The sequence below is a fragment of the Melospiza melodia genome, chromosome 16, assembly GCF_035770615.1.
Source record: "Melospiza melodia melodia isolate bMelMel2 chromosome 16, bMelMel2.pri, whole genome shotgun sequence".
NCBI classification, from domain to species: Eukaryota; Metazoa; Chordata; class Aves; order Passeriformes; family Passerellidae; genus Melospiza; species Melospiza melodia.
This window is the reverse complement of record NC_086209.1, coordinates 17,969,997-17,991,805: the sequence shown is the minus strand read 5'-3', so window position 1 is coordinate 17,991,805 and position 21,809 is coordinate 17,969,997. Positions and strand designations below refer to the sequence as shown.

The following is a 21,809-nucleotide window of genomic DNA, read 5'->3' as shown; positions in this document are numbered from 1 at the left end:
CCGGCGCCCCCCGCCCTCCGCTACTGCCCGGCGGGCGGCTCCAGACGGGGGAGAAGCGGGGAGAGCCGGCGCTCGGGCTCGGAACGGGACCGGAGCGGGGCGCGGCGCTCGTAGCCCGGGGCGGCCGGGCAGCTCAGCATCGGCGCTGCGTTCCTGCCTCCCTCCGCCGCGGCGGAGGAGCGAGAGGGGATGCGAGGGATCGCCCGTGCCCGCGGAACAGCTGCCGCCCCCGGCTCCGCCGCCCTCCGAGCCCGTCAGTGCGGCGGTGCCCGCTCCCACCGCCCCCGCCGCAGCCCGGGATGGCAGCGGAGCAGCCGCCGGCAGAGCCGCGCTCCCGCTGCCGAGCGGGCACCGCCACAAGGCTCCGAGCGGGGCCGGCGGGGGGACAGCGCCGGGGCTGAGCGCAGCCTTCCCGGCGGCGGGGCTGGGTGCCCGGGCTCGGGGGTGTTGGGTGCCCGCGCTCGGGGGTGTTGGGTGCCCGGGCTCGGGGGATGCTGGGGTGCCCAGGCTCGGGGATGCTGGGTGCCAGGGCTCGGGGGTGTTGGGTGCCCGGGCTCGGAGGATGCTGGGGTGCCCAGGCTCGGGGATGTTGGGTGCCAGGGCTCGGGGGTGTTGAGTACCCGGGTTCGGGGGATGCTGAGTGTTCGGGATCGAGGTTGTTGGGTGCCCGGGCTCGGGGGTGTTGGGTGCCCGGGCTCGGGGGTGTTGGGTGCCCGGGCTCGGGGATGTTGGGTGCCCGGGCTCGGGGGTATTGAGTGCCCGGGCTCGGGGGTGTTGAGTACCCGGGTTCGGGGGATGCTGAGTGTTCGGGATCGAGGTTGTTGGGTGCCCGGGCTCGGGGGTATTGAGTGCCCGGATTCGAGGATGCTGGGTGTTCGGGATCGGGGTTATTGGGTGCCCAGGCTTGGGGGTGTTTGGTACCCGGGTTCGGGGATATTGAGTGCCCGGGCTCGGGGGATGCTGGGTGCCGGGGCTCAGGGGTGTTGGGTGCCCGGCCTCGGGGTGGGGCCCGCGTCCCGCACGTTTCGGCTCCGCTTTAGGGCCGGAGCTCGGGGATGCGGAGACCACGGCAGAGGCGGGGGGGCCGTGCCGCAGCCTCCGGCCGGGACCCGCCGCCGAGGGGAGCAGCGCTGGCCCCGGCTCGCCCCCGGGCCGATCCCGTGTCGGTCGGGCCGGGCTGTCCCGGCCGAGCCGGACCCCGCTCCCCGAGAGGGGCAGCGCTGGGTCGGGGGCTCCGCCCGGGGGCGATGCAGCCGGGGGTGGGGGCTGGTGGCCGTGCGAAGTCAGTTCAGTCTGTGATCAGGGATCGGTGATGGCACGGTGAGTTCAGCTTGAGTGAAAATACAGTTTAATTAATAGTTAATTCGTGGTGTTGATTTTAATAATTTGAGTATCTTGTATTATTTGCAGTATTTTGCCAGATGCCTGCAGTAGGCACTTCTCAGTGAACACAATAATTATTTGTAAATAACTTAGCATTTTTTCTGTACTTGGGTGACAAGACAGTTTTAAAGTCTTCTGATGAAGAGAAGCCATTGCACTTACCCTAACAGCACACATTTTCCTTGTGTTCTTCTTTAAAAATAGTATGAAAATGCCTGTGAAAGCCTTAATTTACCTTCTTCACTGTAGCAAGATGAAGGTGATGCCTCACTTTTATCGCTAAATATAGTTTAAATGCCAGAATTTCTCTGAAATAAAGGTATAAAAGTGAGAGGATGAGCAAGTTCTAAAACCAGCTTCTGAAAATCCCCAGCCATTCACTGAATTGTCTCCATCTTACCTGTTAGCTCATATATTCAATGAGATTCTTTGAGTATGGACTCGGAATGAGCAATTGCATGGCCATTAACCATGCTGAAATACTCCAGGGCAGATGTAATGCCTTTTCTTCTAGGTCATATTTCCATATTGTATTTCAGTTGCCTGACTCTAACCAAATGCCCATTGTATTTTACTCTACTGGGGGCTAAATTCTGTGAATTTAGTGAAGTTATGACTTCATAATTTTTGTCCTACATGCATACAGATGGCAGAGGTGCCTTGTTATGTACAAACAGAACATTATCCACAAAATAGTTTGTGTCCTGGCTGCTGTGCACCACACTGCTGAGAGTAACACCTACCAGTCAGTGAGATTATTTATCAACATTCCTGAACATTTTATAGTAGAATGGGATATACAGAAACTAAAAAAGGCTAAAAAATGAAAAGCAGAGTGCAGCTCTGGGTGTTTGGTTTACATCACGATGGTGGCATACAGATGAGGACTGGCTATCAATCCTGTTAACACCCATTTCACAGAGCTGCTGTTACCAAAGGTTTCTAAAATAGCAAAGTCCATAATGGCCAGTTGTATTGTACTCCTAAGAAGAGGCAATTGGGGAAGGAATTTCTGTGGATTGCTTGGACACAAGTGACCTTGAGGATGGTTTGTCCTGTGCAAGAGCAATCAGCTGCGATAGCATCAGCCAGTCCAGAAAGCAAAGTGAGGGGCATGTCTTGGGGGGGATGACCTGTCCAGATTTCCAAGGGGTGTCTAAGCTACAATGGATCCAGCATTCTGCCTCAACTGTGTTTGAAATGCACAGCCAGAAGTCAAATTGAGTAAAAAAAAAAAAAATTATTTCATTAATAAAAAGAAGAAAAAGAGTAAGGAGTAGGTGGCTTTTTTAACAGATATTGGGGAGAAACCCTGGAAAAAGGCAAGAACCCTTTCCAAACTAGAGCAGCTACATCACAAAACTGAAGAGTTTGAGTCAAGCTAATTCTGTCCATGAAGAAAATGCTGTGAACAAAATACTTCTGTTCATCAGAAGGTATTGCTGCTACCCTTGATTCAGATCAAGGTCTAAATCCTGAAATTGTTTGTTACTCTGAGCACATGAAGAGGCCCCACAGGAACTATTCACATGTGAAAAGAGCTAGGACCAGAGCCAAAGTTTTGCATACTGTGAAGGTCAAGCTTGCTTGCTTTCTGAAACTTGCACTTAACAGACAAACTCTCAGAACTATGGTTTCCATAGAGCACCTTCAGCTCGTTCCTCAGGATGCTGTGAGCACCGTGGCTGATTAAGAGCAATTTGTGTCCTAGCAGGTCCCTGAGACTTTGGGGCCAGCTGCCTTGCAGAGCAGGGACTGCCCCTGCCTTCCCCTGATTGCAATTATTGTGCTCCTTCTTCCCACAGTTGCCAGGTTTTTTTATTAACTTCTCAAAATGTAAGAGTCTCCCAGATATTATACAACTCCTGGCTTTACAGTCATGGAAAAACCTGTTAATAAAAATGCACTGCCTGTAGGACGAATTCTCAGCATTTTTGCAAAGGTCACGTAAAATATATTGCTTGAGTAGCCTTACATTGGTCGCCAGATAAGTCATTGAGAGGCCACATGATGACAGCTGCAAAGAAAGATTGTAATTCACTTTTATGTCTCTATGCAAGAAAATAAGAGGCACAAGCCTTCCCTTCGGTGCTGGGGATGCGGGCTGTGTGGAGACTGGTGCAGGGAACAAAAAGGAGCTGCTTTCACCAGGCTGACAGATAAGGTTGGAGGTCTTTCTCTGCTGAAGGCCTCACAGAGTTCTGCTTTGTTTCTTCTTTGCTGTCAGAACAACAGAGAAACTCAGAGAACAAATTGCAACCACATCATACCACGTCTTCTGGCTAGGATTTTGCCTCAGTCCCAAATATGACTCTTATTCTCCATGTACTTGTGTCAACAACAATTTCTTTGTCTCCTTTTTCCACATCCCCATTTAGTGGAAATGTAAAATGAATCCACTCAGGTTTTTGAGCACTAGCCCAGATTTTTCCATTATTGAGCCCACTTCTCAATAATGGAAATTCCCAAGTTTTACCTTTTCTGGGAGAAATGGTAAAACTCCTTTACCCTGTGCTCCATCAATGCCAGTTGATCCTGTATTTGGATTTTCTAATAACACAAACAGTGGGTCTGGGTCTCTTAGACTCCAACCCTTTGCAGTGCTCTATAATTGCAGTGGCTGATCTTTTTTCTAAACTATTTGTGGAAATATTATTTTTTGGCCAAGAAACTGGCATAGCATCAGGTCAAATCACTTTATGTCAAACACAACAATAACTAGAAATGACACAAGTGTATAAAAAAAGAAACCCTGGAGCCACAAATCGAGATGAACAATTGTCACATGTCTATGTGACACCCTACTCCTTCCATTCCGGGACTGGAGACATTATACACCTATTGCTGATAGGGAGGAAGTTTGGACTGCATTATTTCTAGAAGGGTCTCCAATTCTAAATACACAGATTTTTGAGGGAGAGCCAGGCACCAGTGGTGGTTATCATCTCACAGAGGTGTTGCCAGAACCATTAAAACACAGAGCTCTGCAAGTCTCGTACGTAACAGCGGGAGGTAGAACAAACTAATTTTATTATCAACTCGGCTGTCAAGTGACAATGTTTTTTAAATGCCATGAATTATGTATAAAATACATTAATTTTTATGCTCTGCTTGGAGAGTTGCTGTACTCACACCCAAAGGGCAGGGGCTGTGCCTGGCAGGGCAGGGGCAACTCGTGCTCCCAGCTCCCTGCTGCAGCCAGCAGCAATGATATCCATGACAATACAGGTGGCAGCTTAAAATGACTCGAATAAGATCAAAATCAGACACAGTCTTCCAGCTAGGAATTAATGAAATACCTGTCCTTGATAACAGCAAACTGAGTAATAGGAATCTGCAGAAACTGTTCATTTAAATACATTTTGTAGACGTAACAAGTTGCACTGTGCTGTTCTTTGCATCTTTAAGAGTGTCTGGGGATTTATGTCTTGCAAAATAGAAACAAACTAAGAAAACTGAAATATATTGTGTCTTTAGCTGTACTTTACAGCACAGCTTGTGTTTAAGAAGCAGTCTAGACATGTAAAAATGCTAGAATAAACAATATTTTTTTTCATTATTTTAAATTAGCTTCTACTGGAAAGCTATAAATTTCAGAATGATGCACACTAACAGGATTGCATATCTATTCAAATATTCCAAACAAAAGATACTAAAAGGCTATTCTGTTACCTGCCACAATAAAAATAAATTTCCTTCCAACTTAATGCAATTACAAGTGATTTCCTGTAAAAGAAAAAATAAACCTTCAGGATATTTTGCAGGATATTTTACTTACTAGCAAGAAAAGTCACATCCTTTTGTTTTTTCTCCCCCTCCTTATTTTAGTGGCTTGTTTAACCTATTTTAACATATAAATATTATTAAATACTATTTAATATTCATTATAGAGCTCCAAATACTGGTTGGTCTTAAATAAATATGGTTTTTTTTCATTCTCTTTCAGCTGAATTGCGTGTGCAATTAAAGAATAATCAGCTAGAGTCATGGCTGAGGTTTTGAATTTATGACCACTGGGGTAAAAAAGAGCTGTTTCCTCTGTAGAAATGACAGAAGTGACCATGCCAAGGCACAGAATTTTTCTCCTTGTGACTGTGCAGGCCAATAACAAAGCAGGTAGGTATTTATTCTGACCATACCTGTAGAACAACAGGGGTGCAGTAAGTCAGGTACTGATCTGGATGTTGGAAGACCCATCTTCCTTTTCTACCAGGCTTCTCTCTTCAATCTGGATTTTGACAAGTCTTTTAATTCTCATGCCTGACAGGTTCTTATTTAATGTGAACATTAGTATGTCAGTAATAGAAATATTTTAAATATTGCTCAAATTATGTTTGAATAAAAACGTATGCAGATATTGTTTGATATAGCTCAAAATTTTTACATTCAGAAATGGAATCGATTTCATGAGTATGTTGCATGCCTAGATCTCCTTGTATTGTCTTGCAAAGACCTGTTGAAATAAAGGGCTTTTAAATCATCATCAGACTTGGATTTCTTAACATATTGAGTATGTTGTGTTCTGCAAAAGTGAAGAACATTACTCTTTAGTAACAGGATATATTTATTTTAGGATCCCTTTTGACATCACCTTAATACCAGTGGCATTGGTGGTACAATAGCAAAGAGAGATCAGTCTGATGTGTGATTTGCAGGTAATTCTATTCCCTGGCTTCCCATGCCCTGTAATACGAGTACCAAAACTGTTCACCAGAGAAACAGAGGAACTCGTGTCCATGGTCTCACAATTCTCTGACCCTAACTTTGAAGAATTTACTCCCTCATGGGCTAGAGAATGAAAGAATTGCTTTTCAAGACAGGATTTCTGAGACAGAACACTCACCTGGACCCCATCAAGAACTTTATTCATTCAATGCAAGTACAAGGCAGGACTTGCTGAACAAACTTCTGCTGCAGGGGCAAAATAATAGCAGAGATGCTTCCAGCTATGTCATGTTGCCAAGGGTTTAGTAATTCCCATTCCAGGGATTGCTGTATCTCAGCAGTCAGTGAAGCTGATCATTTAAAAATGCTTGGGATTGTTTTGAACAGAAAGAGTTATGCAGAAATGCGTGCCACCGGGATGTGGATTCCTTTCCTTCAATTTAGAGAACAAAACGGTTCAGCGTCAAGGTTTTCACAGGATTATGTAACATTCCAGCCCTTCCTTCCACAGCAGGGTCAGGGAATGGTTTGTTGACAAGAACACTGAGGAATCAGCACAGACGCGTCAGTCCTGCCTGGGCCTTGGTTGGCATTGTAGGGCATTGCGTTCACTCAGTTCAGCTTTGGCTATTATGTGTGGACTCTTAATCCTACTTCCTGAAAAAGATGTTTTACCAGTCAAACCCTAGAATTGCAGTAGATTTGTTGTTTGTTTGTTTTTATCAAAATTACACCTGTTGCTAACGCTCATGACCATGGCTAGTCAGGATTCTCAATGAAACAGAAGGGAGGAAGGCTCCTTGCATCAGAAGACGCTTTACCTATTTCTCAGAACGGTATTTGTTGTACAGTATCTCACCCCACTGCTCACTGTTTAAGGCGTTAACAATCCCACAGGCGTTATAAATCCTTTATTTTGGCGGTGCCGCGTTATAAATCCTTTATTTTGGCCGCGCCGCGTTTCGGCCGTGAGGAGCTGGGGCCTGCTCCCGGCGCTGGCTGCATTTCCCACGGCGGCGCCGCTAGAGGGCGCCCCAGGCAGCGCTACTCCCTCACGGCCTCCAACAGCTTCGCAACTCAAAAATTACCGAAAAAAGGTCCTTTTTAGCGTCAAACAGGGGGAAAAAAAACAAAAACACGCGGTATTTTTCATCGCTACAACTTAATTTCGCTGCCTAGTTACTGATTATCTGGGAGGTTGCTTTAACCTTGCAAGCCGCCTGACGCAAGTCGAGAGCTCGCGTAACGGCCTCAACGAAGCATCCAGGAAACGTCCCTCAGAAGGCTTCAAATTAAGATATCTCTCAATTAGTACCAAAAAGGAAAAAAAGGCAATGCTGCTTATACACTCACAGGGGTTTCAGAGCAAACAGCAAAAGAAAAAAGTAAACAGTTTGAAATACATTGATCGGTCAGTTTTGTCAAGACTTAACGCACCTGTGTCTAATTAAACTTAGCCTAGGTCTCCTTTGCTTTTGAGTTTAAAATCTGGATTTCAGTGCAGTTAAAGATAACTCATTCAAGTCTTATATAGCATTTTTCTTGTTGCTAAAGAAAGAAAATCCCTGTTGGGGCAAAAGAATATATTTGCTGTCCTAAACCTTTTCCATGCTGAAACCAAGTTGTCAGCTCACATAATTTCTCAGACTGAAGAATTTGAAGGGAAAACCAAAACAGATTAAATATTTTTCTTATCTTTGTTCCTAATAATACTGAAATACAATGAAATAATACACAGAAGTGGACCATGACAGCTTGCAGATAATGCATTTGATGTATATAGTAAGACAATTGACAACAAAACATTTTGTTGGTTTTTGCAACACATGGTTATTATTTTTAATAAGTAGTAGCTATGGATATAGCCTAGAGGGCTCAAATTTTCATTTATCCAGTGAAATTAGTGTATACTCCATTCCAGAGGGTCATAATAAATATAATTTAAAAAAGCAACCAACTTTGTACTTGTTGTACTTAGTGGTGAGGCAGAGCTTGCTTCAAAAGATGATTACTTATGCCCATTATTTGACAAAAACACGAGACCCAAAATATACAGGTGACATTTTCTGAAGTGTCTTGGATATTCAGTTTAAAAATAGATGTAATTGGTTGCACTACTATGGCAGTTACAGCTTTGGTCATGGTAATAAAAGCTGTAGTTGACCTGGTGCAAGGAGAATTTATGGGAGTGAGATTTCACCCTCCTGAACTCTTATAACTGTTTTTAAAATAATAATAATCAATTAACATTATGTTTCGACATTTTAACTGTATCAGTATAAATTGCAAAGCTTGGGCACGAAAGCAACCTAAACTTCATGAACTTCCTCTGAAACTGAACTAAAAAATGAAAACAGAACTACAGAGGGCCAGAATAAATCACCACCATTGTTCAAACTTGTTTAGCAAAGAAATTAGAAATCAAGGCACTGGCAAAAATGTATTCATCTCATACATGGTCCAAGTCCAATACATCTTTATGCATTTAAAGCATACAATCCTGGAGAATGTACTTCTGCAAATATTTTCTATTACATGCTGCTAAGTTTTTTGCTAATATTCTTACTTGTGTTCTCTGGAAACATTTTAAAGTGAGTTTTCAAGACCACACCTTTCAGGGTATGATCACAAAATAGGTCATTAACATTGTTAAAGATATTTTCATTTTTCTATAGCATGAAAAGTCATGAACCAAAATAACCTTTTGTGTTTTATTGCGTTATATTGATTAATCTACACCAGATTATATTGATTAAGTACACCAGAATATTTATAATTTTGTTTATTTTTATGTATTACACTAGTTTTATATTGTTGAAGAAACATAATTTGATCCAATGGTAACAAATAATATACACCCAATAATATTTATCATATAATTGAGAGGAAGAATAATTTTATTGTATGATAAGGTAGAAGCCAGGTTCTGTGTCCAGACCAAGAAGGAATCTTGGGCACAACCCTGAAAAACTGCCTCTGCTTCAGTTCTAAAGTTAATCTGCATGAATAAAATTTTAAAATAATCCAGAGATATTTATCCTCATCTTCATTGTTATCATCATTAGCATTATCAAGAGCATTAAATAAAGAACTGAGGGTTAGGGATTAGGGGTGCCTGTCTCTGCAGGGTAGCTGAGATCTTTATTACTGTATTTGTTCTGAGCACCATAATTTCAGTTACTGAACTTCTGCTATCTTGAACACATGTTTTGGATTCTTTGTCAGGAATAAATGTTTATGTTTGTGTTCTTTACATTAATTTTGTAGAGAAGGGAGCTACTGAACAAAAGTCGCTGCCATGGTTTTGATAAGTTTTCTTTGTGTGCCTCAAATAAACGAAAAGTCAGGGCGAGGCCAACTCGAAAAAAAGCTGCTCTTCCTTCACAGCATTTCCACACGGTGACCAGAACTGCAGGAAACATAAAGAGGGGACTCAGAGTCACTCACAAGTTATTGAAGCTTAACAAGTTAATCCATCATCTGACCCGAGCGGGGCCAAGTCAGTGCCCTCTGCCCGTGGCAAGGGCCTGGTGACTCCACCACCTTCTCCTGTCCTGTGTCCCCAGGGGCTGGGCTCAGGGCAGGAGCTGCCGTGGCTCGGCTGATGCTGTGCCTCCATGCATTGCTCTGGTAGCCACTTGTAGCCTGAACCCCTGCCTACAGAGACAGATTTCTGTCACAAAATTCCCCGCACAGACAGGAACCAGCTTTTGGCTTTATCATTATTTCCATCACTTTAGTGTGGCTCCAATTACACAGGTATAAAATGTTTCTGCTGGCATTCCCTGGCATCAGTACAACAGCAGTTAAAGAGATAACTCTAGGACTGGGAGAGATGTGTGAATAACAACAGCTGATCAACAGCCATGCTGATAAAATTTAAATGAGATCAAGCCTAAATCTTATCCTACACTGATAATGGGAATGTCTGTTATGTGTCAGACTTACTGGGCGTAAGAGGAGAGCGAGGCCAGAAGCTGATCTCGATAAAACCTCCCTCAGGTTCTCAGGGGTTATCCTTTAATGCAAGGCAGAGCTACCCAGGTTTCCAGCTACACCGTGGGCAGTTGTGTCCTAATGAAAAACCACGCAGGCATGGCAGCAGTAAATGCCAGATTGATGATTACCACCTGAGCATATACATTATGGCACTGTCCAACTTTATTTGAACTGCACATTGCCTTGTTTTACAATTCCCACAGTGCTCTGCACTGTTTCAGTATGTAAAACACAGAAATAGACTGTAGATCTCTTTAGAGAATATTGTTTTCTCCTGACCACAGCCATGGGTCACTATATAAAAAGGCAAAAGCAATTTACTGTGGTCTTTCTACACTTCTGCTTCTAATAACTTGCTTGTACCATGTTGCAAATGAAAAGCAGAGTCTGTGGTCTATGCTAGACCTGAAATATAAATGTTTCACATTGCTCTATGAAGGAAAAAAAGCTCAGCCTGTAATCTGTACTGCCATGCAGTTCAGGGCTTTTTCCAGCCATAGTTAAACAAAATGGTTTGTCTGAACTGAAAATAAAGTATCCGTTGCTGTTGATGTGTCTGCCAAATTTAAAACATGATATAAACCAAAGTCGACAGCATAAGCCACTCAAACAAGGCCTCAGGGATTCCAAAATGTGCCTTAATATTTATTTTTCATACTTGATTGCAGGTTATGCACAGGTAAGTGTAGTGCTGCCCTGAGGGTTTTAAGTGTAACGTAGTCAACCATGATAATACCTTCAGTATCTCGGAAGACAGTCCTCACAATGACTAATAGGAAATGAAAGCAAAGCTGAGTGGTTTTCAGACTAGTTTTAAGTTTCCTCTGCAGTTATTTGATAGATTTCTAGAACATTTTCAATATTTGCCTCCTAATAAGACAAAACCAAGTATTACCCCATTTATGATATTCTGTGTTCCAGCACTCAAAATCCCCCTAACATTAAAAACCTGTAATAGATGAGAAATTGCTGTCTTCCTCTCTATCTACTATTTCCTCCAGTCATTTGGACTGATATTTACCAGCCATTTCCTCACAAATGAATCACTAACCACTGACACGTACATGTATGAGCGACAAAAGCAAATGAGCCTGAATTAGTCTTGTTCAGGCACTCCCCATTCATTTTAACACATCTCTTGCTGGTGGGACATCTGAGAACTAGCCACACAAATACTGGGTCCTCACAGACAATTATTTTAGCCTTAATCTTTTAAAATACTGGATTGGAAGATGCTTGTCCCTATTACTGACACATGTGCAGAACCAGAGCTGTGCCTCAGAAGAACACTTGAGAATCACCAGCTCTGTCTGCTTCCTCTTGTTCTACAGAGCTACATTTGCCTCAGCAGGGAGCAAATTTCAAGAAGCTTCATGTTGCTAGAGTAGCAAGGACACAAAAAAAGTACTACTAGAGTCAATTTTATCTCTGACAGAAAAAAAAGGTAAAGGGTAAAGTTTCTCACTGGAGTGTTGCACAGTCTGTTGCTGGAAGTTATACTTGACTGAGATCAACAAAAAATCAGCATATGAGTGAAGAATCACAAAACACAATGCTGTATCTTTAATATCTGTTCCTAGTTGTGGCTTATTTTCCCTTGTTTTGGCATTTACAGCAAAGGAGTCTCTCTGGAAATGCAGTTTGAGAAGTGAGAAGCCTACACAAGAAAGGAGCAGCGATGTCCTGGTGCCCTTTGATGTAAGCAGCTCTGTTGTCACAGGGTACTCACAGGGGATCAGATCCTGTTCTTCCCCTCTTGCTACTGGGTACACTGGTATTTTTCCTTTGGAGTCTTCTCCATTGTCACTTCATCTTCAAATCTGGCTGCTACCAATACAGCTCCTTCTGTCATTTGTTTTAACACCCATGTTGATTGGGAAGCCAAGTTCTACTTGAAAATATGGGATAATAATTCAAATATTCATTGTGGTTATGATCTCTGCACTGTGATTGTCTTCTTGGCTGTGAGAAGAGGCTTTATCACAATTCAGTGTTAATTTTGGGGGTACTGTCTTGTGAAAATGGGGAGCAGTTCCTTTCCCCTTGTCATCATCATCATAGCTGTGTCAATGGATGAAATATTAAAAAGTAACAAATACAGACCTTATTCTGTTGTGGTGTTTCAAGACTACTGTTGGATTCATTAGTTATGAAAAATCCAAATTTTTACTCTTGCTTTTCTTGCTTTCTAAAAGCAGAGTGCATGCATGTGTAAATCGAGAATTAGTGTTGGAAGTTCCTGTGGGTCATGAAGCTGTTCACCTCAAGGGACTCCAGTGACATTGTACTAAACTGAAAAACAGAGCTAGAGTGGTTGGTTCTGTCACCAGGGGCCCTGAAATGTACTTAGAACCTTTCTCAAAGTGTAGTACTCACATTTTTAATTCATGTTGCGCAAGAAGAAAGTTAAAACCTTTGCTTTTTCCTCCACCTCGTTTCACTATCACCATGGAGACAATTATGGGTACCATGACCAATATACAACTACCATGGGTACGTGGTACTCCTTTCTATTTTCTTAACACTATGTGCAACAAGATTTTTATTTTCTGGAGCTTCATTTTGAGCCTATGTTGTTCTGTAAACCAGTAGTGGCTTTAAATTGCACCCCTCTATAAATGAGGTTTATGAAGTAGTTATTCAGAGTTTACAGCTTCATTCTTCTCTTTGATTATTGTTAATGAGAACTTTGGTTCTCATTGTTTCTTTGTCCATTACTTTGAAGAACCATAAAGTTTTAGACTCTTACAGATGAGAAACGAGCATCTTATATTTCTTATTTTACACCTTCTTCAAACCTGGAATTGTTCTTTTCAATTATCTCTAACTTTAAAAACACTTTCCTGTTCCAGCCTGTAATTTTGCTTATGGTGAGGGAGATGCCATTACCTAAACCAAACTTACTTGGACCTGGCAAACTTCTCTCTACAGACCAGAGCAGCAGAGTGCAGATTTCCATCAAGCAGTGTGGCTTCATCAAAAATATTTGCAGCCGGGCAGTTTAGCTCTGCTTTTCAAACTGGGCTGATATGATTGGAATCAGCCGCTCTAACATGATTCTATTGCTTTTAGGTTTTATTCTTAGGCTGTGAGAACTCCTTTGCAACATTCCAGGGTTAAATTCTTTTTAACACAATGACCATGTTTTGTGACAATGAGAATGCTCTGCTACAGTAGAAACCCTTCCCAGTTCTTCTCTGCCATCATGGCTGAATCCAGCCTTGCACTGTTTCCACTTTATGTTTTCTTAAAGTCATTAAAGATGTTCTTTTGGCACTATGAGAGTGACCATGAAATCTAGTCTGCCAGAGGGGGAAGAGTCCAAATGCTTCCCAGAATGAAAAAGATGATTGCTAGAAAGTTACAAACCTCAGTTTCAAGAAATAATGATTCTTATTTCCTAAGCAGCTGGTCCCTTACATGTGCTGACTGCAGGCACCAGTGACAAATTCCTGCAAATAAGTCTCATCACTGGGCACCCTTCTACTTTGCACCAACCCCAAAATGCTTATTGCAGTGGCTATTTCAACACAGGAAGGTAAAAAGCATTTCACAGAATTAATTTCCTCTCTTTCATCAGAGGGATATAATGCATTAAGTGATTTGAAAACAGAGTGAGCCTCTTTTCTAACATGGTCACTCACTAGGCAGGCTTTCCACAGGGCACAGGAGCTGAAGTAAACAATCACTTCCACAGAAGGAAACTCTCTAGTGCCCTGCCGTGATGATGCTTGTAGAGAATAGGAAAAAAAAAAACAAACAACCAACTAACATTTCATTGCATGTTGAAAAGAAAGTGTAAGCATTCAGTTTCAAAAGCTTTAAAGCATAATTGAAATTCAACATGCAGATTTCTGTGTTATTACAATGCTGCATGCACTAGCTCATTTGCTGAGCAGCCAGCATTTTAAACCACACACTGCAAGAACTTGGTGCTGGTACAATAACAACGTAGAAAAATTAGGATGACAGCACCAGTATGCTCAGCCCCATAAACATTCCTCAGCTGAAATAAGAACTACAGGGCAGTGCTAGCGTGTATATTATGAGACCAGAATATTTCTGCTTCCATGTGCAGATGGAGCACAGATCACTAGTGTGCTGACAAGCTGAACTCCAAACAAAGAGATAAGCTACATATGTACTGGCAGGTAAGCTCACTGATCTTTTTAACCCAGTGAACATCTGATGTGATGTGAGATTCACTAAATTGTAGATTGCAAATCAAGGTCAGACTGAAGGGTGACTTCGTATTCTGTAACATTCTCCCTGCTTCACTGACTGAAACCAATCGTGAGTTCCACAATGCTTTTTGCTCTTTTAATCTGATAGTAATTTGAAAATGTATTTGACTACAGAACTAAATGCATCTAAACTCACACAGGCAGGAACTGTTAGAAAAAATATCCTAGAGAAAAGTAATTTTATTCCTACTCTATCACAGTGCTGCTGCTGCTGCTGCTGTGCACAAAGGGCAGCGTCAGAACCGAGCTGCCATGTCCATGGCTGAGGGGGCCAGGAGGCTGAGCTGGCACTGGAATTCCCTGGTGTGTAACCCTTTCCTTGTTCCGATTCCAGTCCCAGCAAGGAGCGGCACTGGGCTGAGAATGCGTGGCTGGGGCTCCCCTTTGCTCTGGGAGATGGATGGCGCTGGCAGAGCAGCCCAAAGCCACAGAGCACAGGAGAATCTGGGTCACTGTGCAATGCGCTCACTGTGCCAGATCATAGCAGTGGTGAAGCACTCAGACCACTAACCTAAAAAGGAGCTCCTGGCTGCTAAACTCACGTCTTAAATATACAGAACAACTTTTATTGGCATTGTAAGTTAGTTTTGGTTTTGTTCTCAGAATGAGTCATGTTAAATGAAAGTGTGTGCAGAGGATCAGTGCGTGAGAAAGGAGTATTTACACAGAGGGATGTGTATTTACACTCATTGGGGTTTTTACCATTCATGGCATACTGCAGGATTCACTGTCACCGGGAGCACTCAATGAAACGCCTGTTCTCCGAATCAGTCCCCCATTTATCTACTAAATCTTTCCATTTCACCCAATCTAAAGAACCATCAGTAAGCACAAAATATAATCTATACATTGAGGCAAGGAATACATTAGCTCTGTAATAAGGATGTGAAAGAAAACGTGCTCTTGGATTATAGCTGTATTTGCCTATAACTGTAGATCATTTGCAAGGCAGGCTGAGTGAAAATAAAAGATTCCCTGGCAACCCTCCCCGTCTCCAAATGCCTGCTCAGGCAGAAAAAAACAACCACCCTGCATACATATTCCAATGAGCCACTGCGGGGCAGTAACAACAACAAAAACATTCCTCGGCAAAACAAGGGGCTTTGAACAGCCACTTTCGCCTTCTCTGGGCAAAGGACACAAAGAAACTGTTCTTCGAAGAAAAGCCGAACATTAGGATTTCCATTCTTACATTGCAAAAGGTTATTAGTCTTTTTGGGAAGCATTTTATAGCTGTGCTTAACTTCAGCTCCTCCCCCAGAGATGCTGGCAAACAGCGATTTTGAAGCTGTTACTCAGTTCTAAAGCCATGAATAGAGGTTGTGTGTGAGATATCCAAGACTCTATTTAAGACCCTATCTGGGTTTTCTGTGTGTGCATAAACTCTTTTCTACCTGAGGGCTAAGTAAATAAGTTCTTTTCAAGTGATTATTCTCTGCGCAGGAATTTTCCCTTGTAAGGCATAGAAACCCCTGAAGATTAGGTATTTTTGTGATGCTTTTGTTCCTCTCAGGGCAAAATCTTCAGTGAACAGAAGTTATTACAAAAAAATTATTTTATATCTTAAGGGTAAAAGAATAGACTTTGTTCGGTTTTGGATGTAGGTTGGAATCAAAATTACTGAGCTGCTTTGTATCCAACATTTCACATCTAGAGGTTCAAAATTAGATCAATAGTTTTGTCTTCCTTCCCTCTACCCCCGCCATTCTGTAGGTTTAATAATATCAATGGAATATGAAGAAATTCACTGTTATTTCTTTTTGCATAGTACCAAAAGTGGGGGGAAAAAGCCTATTTAAGGATCTCTAATTACAATCTGAGTTTTCTATAAATACAAAACTTCCTGCAACAGCCATTCTGAATAGATTTTGCTCTTTAGTGCTGCAGAAATTTGTACCAGATTAGTACTGTGTGCTGCAATATAGAGTTTATGAAAAGTCCAAGTATCATGCTTCAATTGAAGTGTGAGAAAAAGAGGATCAAGATGTACAGAGAGCTGAATTACAGCCATGGCTCTTCAGTTACACTTTGAAGATCATTTTCATTTCCATTTTGATCTCAAATCTTACTCAGAAGTAATTAACATTTGGGGATGCATGACAGATGGTATGTGCCACCTTGTCTTTTTGGGCAGTCTTTTCTTGTCTTGGCTTTTCAAGACATATTCCAGACCTAAAATAATTTTTTTGGGGTGTGGGGAGGGCTGGGAAATGAGCTAAATGAACTTACTTTGGTTTGCAGACAGCAATATGAAAAAGTTGGAAGTTTCTTCTAATGTTCAAACATTCTTCCATCTTTAATTTTATTTATTTATTATATTTTAAAATATTTATCATATCTGTAGGTTGTCAGTTCTAGAGTAACCTTTATTTTTAAAGACAATAAGGCTAGGAATGTAATGTAAGAATCACCAGGAGCATTATTTCTAGTATTTATTTTCATATATCCCAGCTGATGAATCCTGCAGCTGACCCTACTGATACTCCAGGGTATGAAACTGTCATCTCATCTGTAAACTGGAGAACCTTTGGAGATCCTTGGATTTACAGCATTCAGGACTCTCATGTTTACCTTTATCTTCACAGTTTGCTTTGCTTTACTTTTTCATCAAATAGAAACATCATGAAAAATTAAGAAGAAAAAAGTATTTGGAAGTTTTATTAATTTAAAGTTATCTCAGGGACTAGGCAGCCAGCTGAATTTTCAATCAGAAGATCTGTGAGTGCTCATTACTAAGCCTGCAAGGTGGCATTAAGCATCATCTTCAAATTTGAGTTTCCCATCCGTTCTTAGAATTGCAGTAAAATTCCCGTGTTTATTCCAAAAGTGGATAACGTGCTTCTGATTATTAGATACAGCAATTTTGCCTCACAGGAAAGAGGTAAAAAACAACAAAAATAAAGTTAGGATATTCAAAACTACCTGTTCACCCTTATTCACCTTGAAGAATCAGACATAAATCGTGGGAAGAGCTTGTAGAGTTGGGGAGCAGGAGTTAGACTGATCCTGGAACTGTCTTAAACCTCCATTTTAATCTCTTTGAGTATCTTCTACTTGTGTGAGGAAAAATGGGAATGAAATAAGAAAAGTAAAAGATCGCCAAACTTCAGAATCCTGCTTGCTAGTTATTGGCTTACCTTCACCCACTCTGGAAACAGATCTGTGCTGGCAGCCCTGATTAAATGCAGCAGATATAAAGTGCAAGTGGCAGTTAAAACCTTGTTGAACACTGCAATGATGCTGCATTTCTCGACTTGGAAGGTTGTTCATCCAGCCTGCTCAGCCAGGATGTTCATCCAGCCCGTTTACCATTTATGAGACATTGTGTTAGCATTGAATTAGCTTATAGATTGTTTTAATATGACTTGGAGCAGTAGGGTGTATAATTGTTTGAATGTTTCTTTCCACTGACTGCACAGCATTTCTTCTTTCTGCACCTGAGAAGGCTTTTTCCTCCACCTGAACACTTAACAAGCAAATTTCCAGATATTCAGAAGCAAATGCAAACAATTTAGAACAAATCTTGTTCCTGCGATTAGGGCCTCAAATGAAACCCTACCAAACAGAGCCAATACAGATGAGGGTTTTTTTTCCTTTCTTTTTTTTTTTTTTTTTTTTGGTAACATTTTCTCTTCTTTTCAGTGTTTTTCTTTTCCTTTTTTTTTGTTTCAGGAAGGTATTGCAGCATGACGCCCATCCTTATCTTAAATCCTGGTTTTTGAAGAGAAAAATAGCTTTAAGCCCTCTCAACAGTGAAGTCTGTACATACAAAGCATATGAAGACTCAGTGGAAAGCTTTTTGTACCATTTAATGTTTGTAGCTTTTTGTATCATTTAACATTTGTTAGGCTGCCATTTATTTTCTGCCACAGGCTTTGGGTACTATGTCATATTGTTGATGTTATGAGTTAAATTTCCTATTAATCCCTAAGTGGACTTTAGCAGTGAAACCCAGGCTTGGGAATCTCTATGAAACTGTGCTTTGAATTGCCTACACATATACAGAGCACAAAGTAATCCCATCAATCATAGTGGTGTCTGTTAAATACCATTATGTGACTTAATTAATGTCTGCCTAGCATTTTCAGATTCATAAGCAGTCAAAAACATTACCATGATGTTCTTAACAGCTGTTAAATTTCTTTTATAAGCCAGAAATAAAACACAGAGTAAAGGTGGTCAGACGGGTTGGCAATTAATTGGAAAATCACCAAAGAGTACATGGTTAGGGAAGCAATTACTATAAAATGCAGGAATGAGAAAATGCAGCCATTAGGGATATCTGGTATTAAACCTTCAAAGGAATGTAAATATTTAATTTTTTTAAAAAAATTATTTTTGTATGATGCATTAGCTTGCAATGAATGCGGCACGTAATGCATGTAAAAGTACTCCTTGGTCAGCAAGGGAGGCAGCACAATGCCAAACATTAAACCTGTCGTGAAAAGCATATTTATACTGAGATGACTGGTGAGATGACAGCAGCTTTATATTGTTCTAAATATAAAATACTATGTACTTTTATTTACAGGCTTTTTTTAGAAAGTCATTCTTTAAACAGCCTTGTATTTCAGTCAACTAAATGGACGTGCCATGAATGAACTGCATGAGTGATATTACAAGATTAAGTAAAGTAATTAGTAATAATGACAATTGCAGATGTTTTTTATTTAAAAGTTTGTGATATGCTAAGGCTTGCAATACTCTTGGATGAGGCCTAATGTGATATTTTATATAAAGGTGGATGAAGAAGGTTGAAGTAACCTGATCAAGGGCTCCCTAGAAGATCCTTAGAGAATCACAGAACCACAGAATGGTTTGGGTTGGAGGGAACCTTAAAGATCATCTGATTCCAGCCCTCTGCCACGCCAGGGACACCTTCCAGTGTCCCAGGGTGCTCAGAGCTCCATCCAGTCTGACCTTGGACACTTACAGGGATGGGGCAGCTGCAGCTTCTCTGGGTACCCTGTGCCAGGGCCTCATCACCTGACTGTGAATAATTGTTTTCCTCATATCCAATCTAAACCCTCTGTCTGTCAGTTTGAAGCCATTCCCCCTTGTCCTGGCACTCCATTCCCTTAAAAAAGTTTCTCTGCATAAACTTGGGTGATACCCCCATGTATGAGCCATGATAAAAGCACACAAACCAAGCAAATGCTATTACAAATTAAAGAAATCTCACTTCTCATGTTCTTAGCCATCACAGTACTGGGAGGTTTGTTACTGTGAGGATACTACACAGTTACAGGCAGTTGTAAGTGCCCAGCAGCGTTTGGGATCCATTGTGTCTGGTACTTGCCACTGACAAACTGCCCAGGAGAGTTCTCTGCTTTTGCTTTTTCAGAAACCTATCATTGACACAAGGGAATTGATATCAAAAGAGGTTAGGGAATGGTTTATTGGAAAATGTAGTTCTTGTCAGCTGAACTCGGCAGCTGCACTTTTATTAGACTAACGTAAAATAAGAGATGTACACAGTTCTGGAGTCCCTCAAAGGTCCCTTCATCAGTTATCATCTTCCATTCCTGTGAAAGAACACTGAGATCTCCAAATCGTGTACCAGCCAAAGTTTCTCTTCCCCCCAATCTAATAAGGATCTCTTTGTAGCAAAAACGCTGCTGTCTCTCTCACTCTCTGTGAAAAAAAATCTGCTACAAGTCCATTATGGAAAAGGATCTTAAAAGCAATGGCACTAAGGAGAGCTGTTTGCTTCTGCCAGTTGGTTTTGTGAAGGAGAGGTTTACATATGTGTGTCTGTAGGTACAAATTAAAAACAAAACCTGCCATTGCATCAAAAGCTGGATTTCTGTTTGATTCCTTAATATGTGCTCTATGTTAAACATAGTTATGAATAAAATATTGTAAATGACAGGACAGCAAAAAGTCTTTTCTAAATAAACAAGCCCAATTTCAGAGAAAAGGGGAGGGATGTGCTCAAGAATGATTTAAACACACTTGAGATCATCTTAGTAAGAGGAGGAGGTGGTGCTGGAATTTAAGCAAAAGCATGCAAGCAGCATGAAGAGAATGAAAATGTAGAGTAAGGGCAAATGGGACCAGTAGGACAGATAGTAAATGAATGGAGTGGGAACTAGGATACAGGACAGATGTGGGAGACAAGACAGATGGCAAGGTACAACAAGTACAGCAAGGAGCAAAAAGTAATAATTTGATCATAGTATCTTCCAGTAAAGAAAAATCTAGGGTTTCTCTGCCCAGGGACACGTTTTGCAAAGAATTGTACTTAAAATTCTGGTCACACAGGTAGTTGTGTGATCAGCTTTGCTCACACTGTAAGGCTGCATGGGCTAATACTTAAAAAAACACATCACTACACTAAATACTGCAGCATTTTAATGATGATATTACTGAAAACTGGGTGAAAACTCACAACTCGTTACTGCTTTGAAATAACAGTGAAATTTTCCCATAAACTGCTAACTTCTCTTTGGCTTTCTGCGTGCCAGTACGTCAGAGGCAGAGCGCTGTGCACGGAGCTGGGACGGGAACACTTCAGTGCTTGGTGTCACCTGGGACCTGGATCTCACCTGAGGCTGTGGCAGAGAGACAGGAAAACAAAGAGAGAATTCTGGCTGGGCTGGTGAGAAGATCCCCGTGAGGGGCTGAGCTGAAGGTGTGCGAGGAGGAGGAAGCAGAGAAGCCAGCCGTGAGCAGCACCGCTCGCCTCTGCTGCCGAACGAGCTCTTCTGCAAAATGCCAAGGAACATCCTCATCATCCCAAGCCATTTTCAAAATGATTGCTAATATGGCTCAATTATGCTTTCTCTCCCTGCACCCATGTGTTTAAATGTGAAGGAAAATGGTGAGAGTGGCTGCTGAAGATGCCTGATAGTGCATATTTGCTTGGAAGTATATTTTCATATCAAGCAAATGTCAGAGCAAACACCTGCAATCTGCATTGCTGGTAACTATAAGAAACAAATGTAAGTTGGTTCACCACCACCGCTGAATAAAGCTCCTGCTGCTCTGTGGCTGTTACTATGTGTATTTCTGCACTTCAAAATGTGAAGGAAAGCACGTTGATTATTAAAAGCATTGCTCCTTGTTCCCCCCCCAAAAATGAAGTAAATATTAATTTATGGTCTTCATGAAGAACAGATTGAATTACAATGGATTTTGAAGGGAATGTTCTGTCAAAATTCACTGTTTCTTTACAAATAATTTGGTTAACACTTAATTCCAAGGAAGTGCAGAAACAAATTAAAACATGATGCTGTAAGACATTGAAATCAATTTAAATATTATTGCAGGTACCATGACTTTGTACTTTCATTTTCTTTCTCTCTCTCTTTAGAGATGAGAACCTAAGATCAGTTGTGTTAACGAGCAGAGGAGGAGAAGGGTCTGTGCTGAGCTTAGACCAGAAGCATATTAAATCTGTATTCATTCCCTTCTCTGTTGGCTGACACGTTTGTGCAGAAAACAAAATCCTCACCTCTCTGCTCTGTGCCTGAGAAATGTGGAAAAGACAGGAGCTGCCCAACCTCTGCTCCATCC

At 41.6% G+C, this 21,809-nt stretch overlaps 1 long non-coding RNA gene across 1 annotated transcript; it reads left to right on the top strand.

Moving 5' to 3' along the window:
- Window positions 1–1,277: 1,277 nt before the first annotated feature.
- LOC134425841 (uncharacterized) lies at window positions 1,278–21,262 on the top strand. The gene is made up of 3 exons (XR_010029778.1): window positions 1,278–5,499; window positions 11,663–11,745; window positions 20,759–21,262. It is a non-coding gene; the product is annotated as an uncharacterized LOC134425841 (long non-coding RNA).
- The last annotated feature ends 547 nt before the right edge of the window (window positions 21,263–21,809 follow it).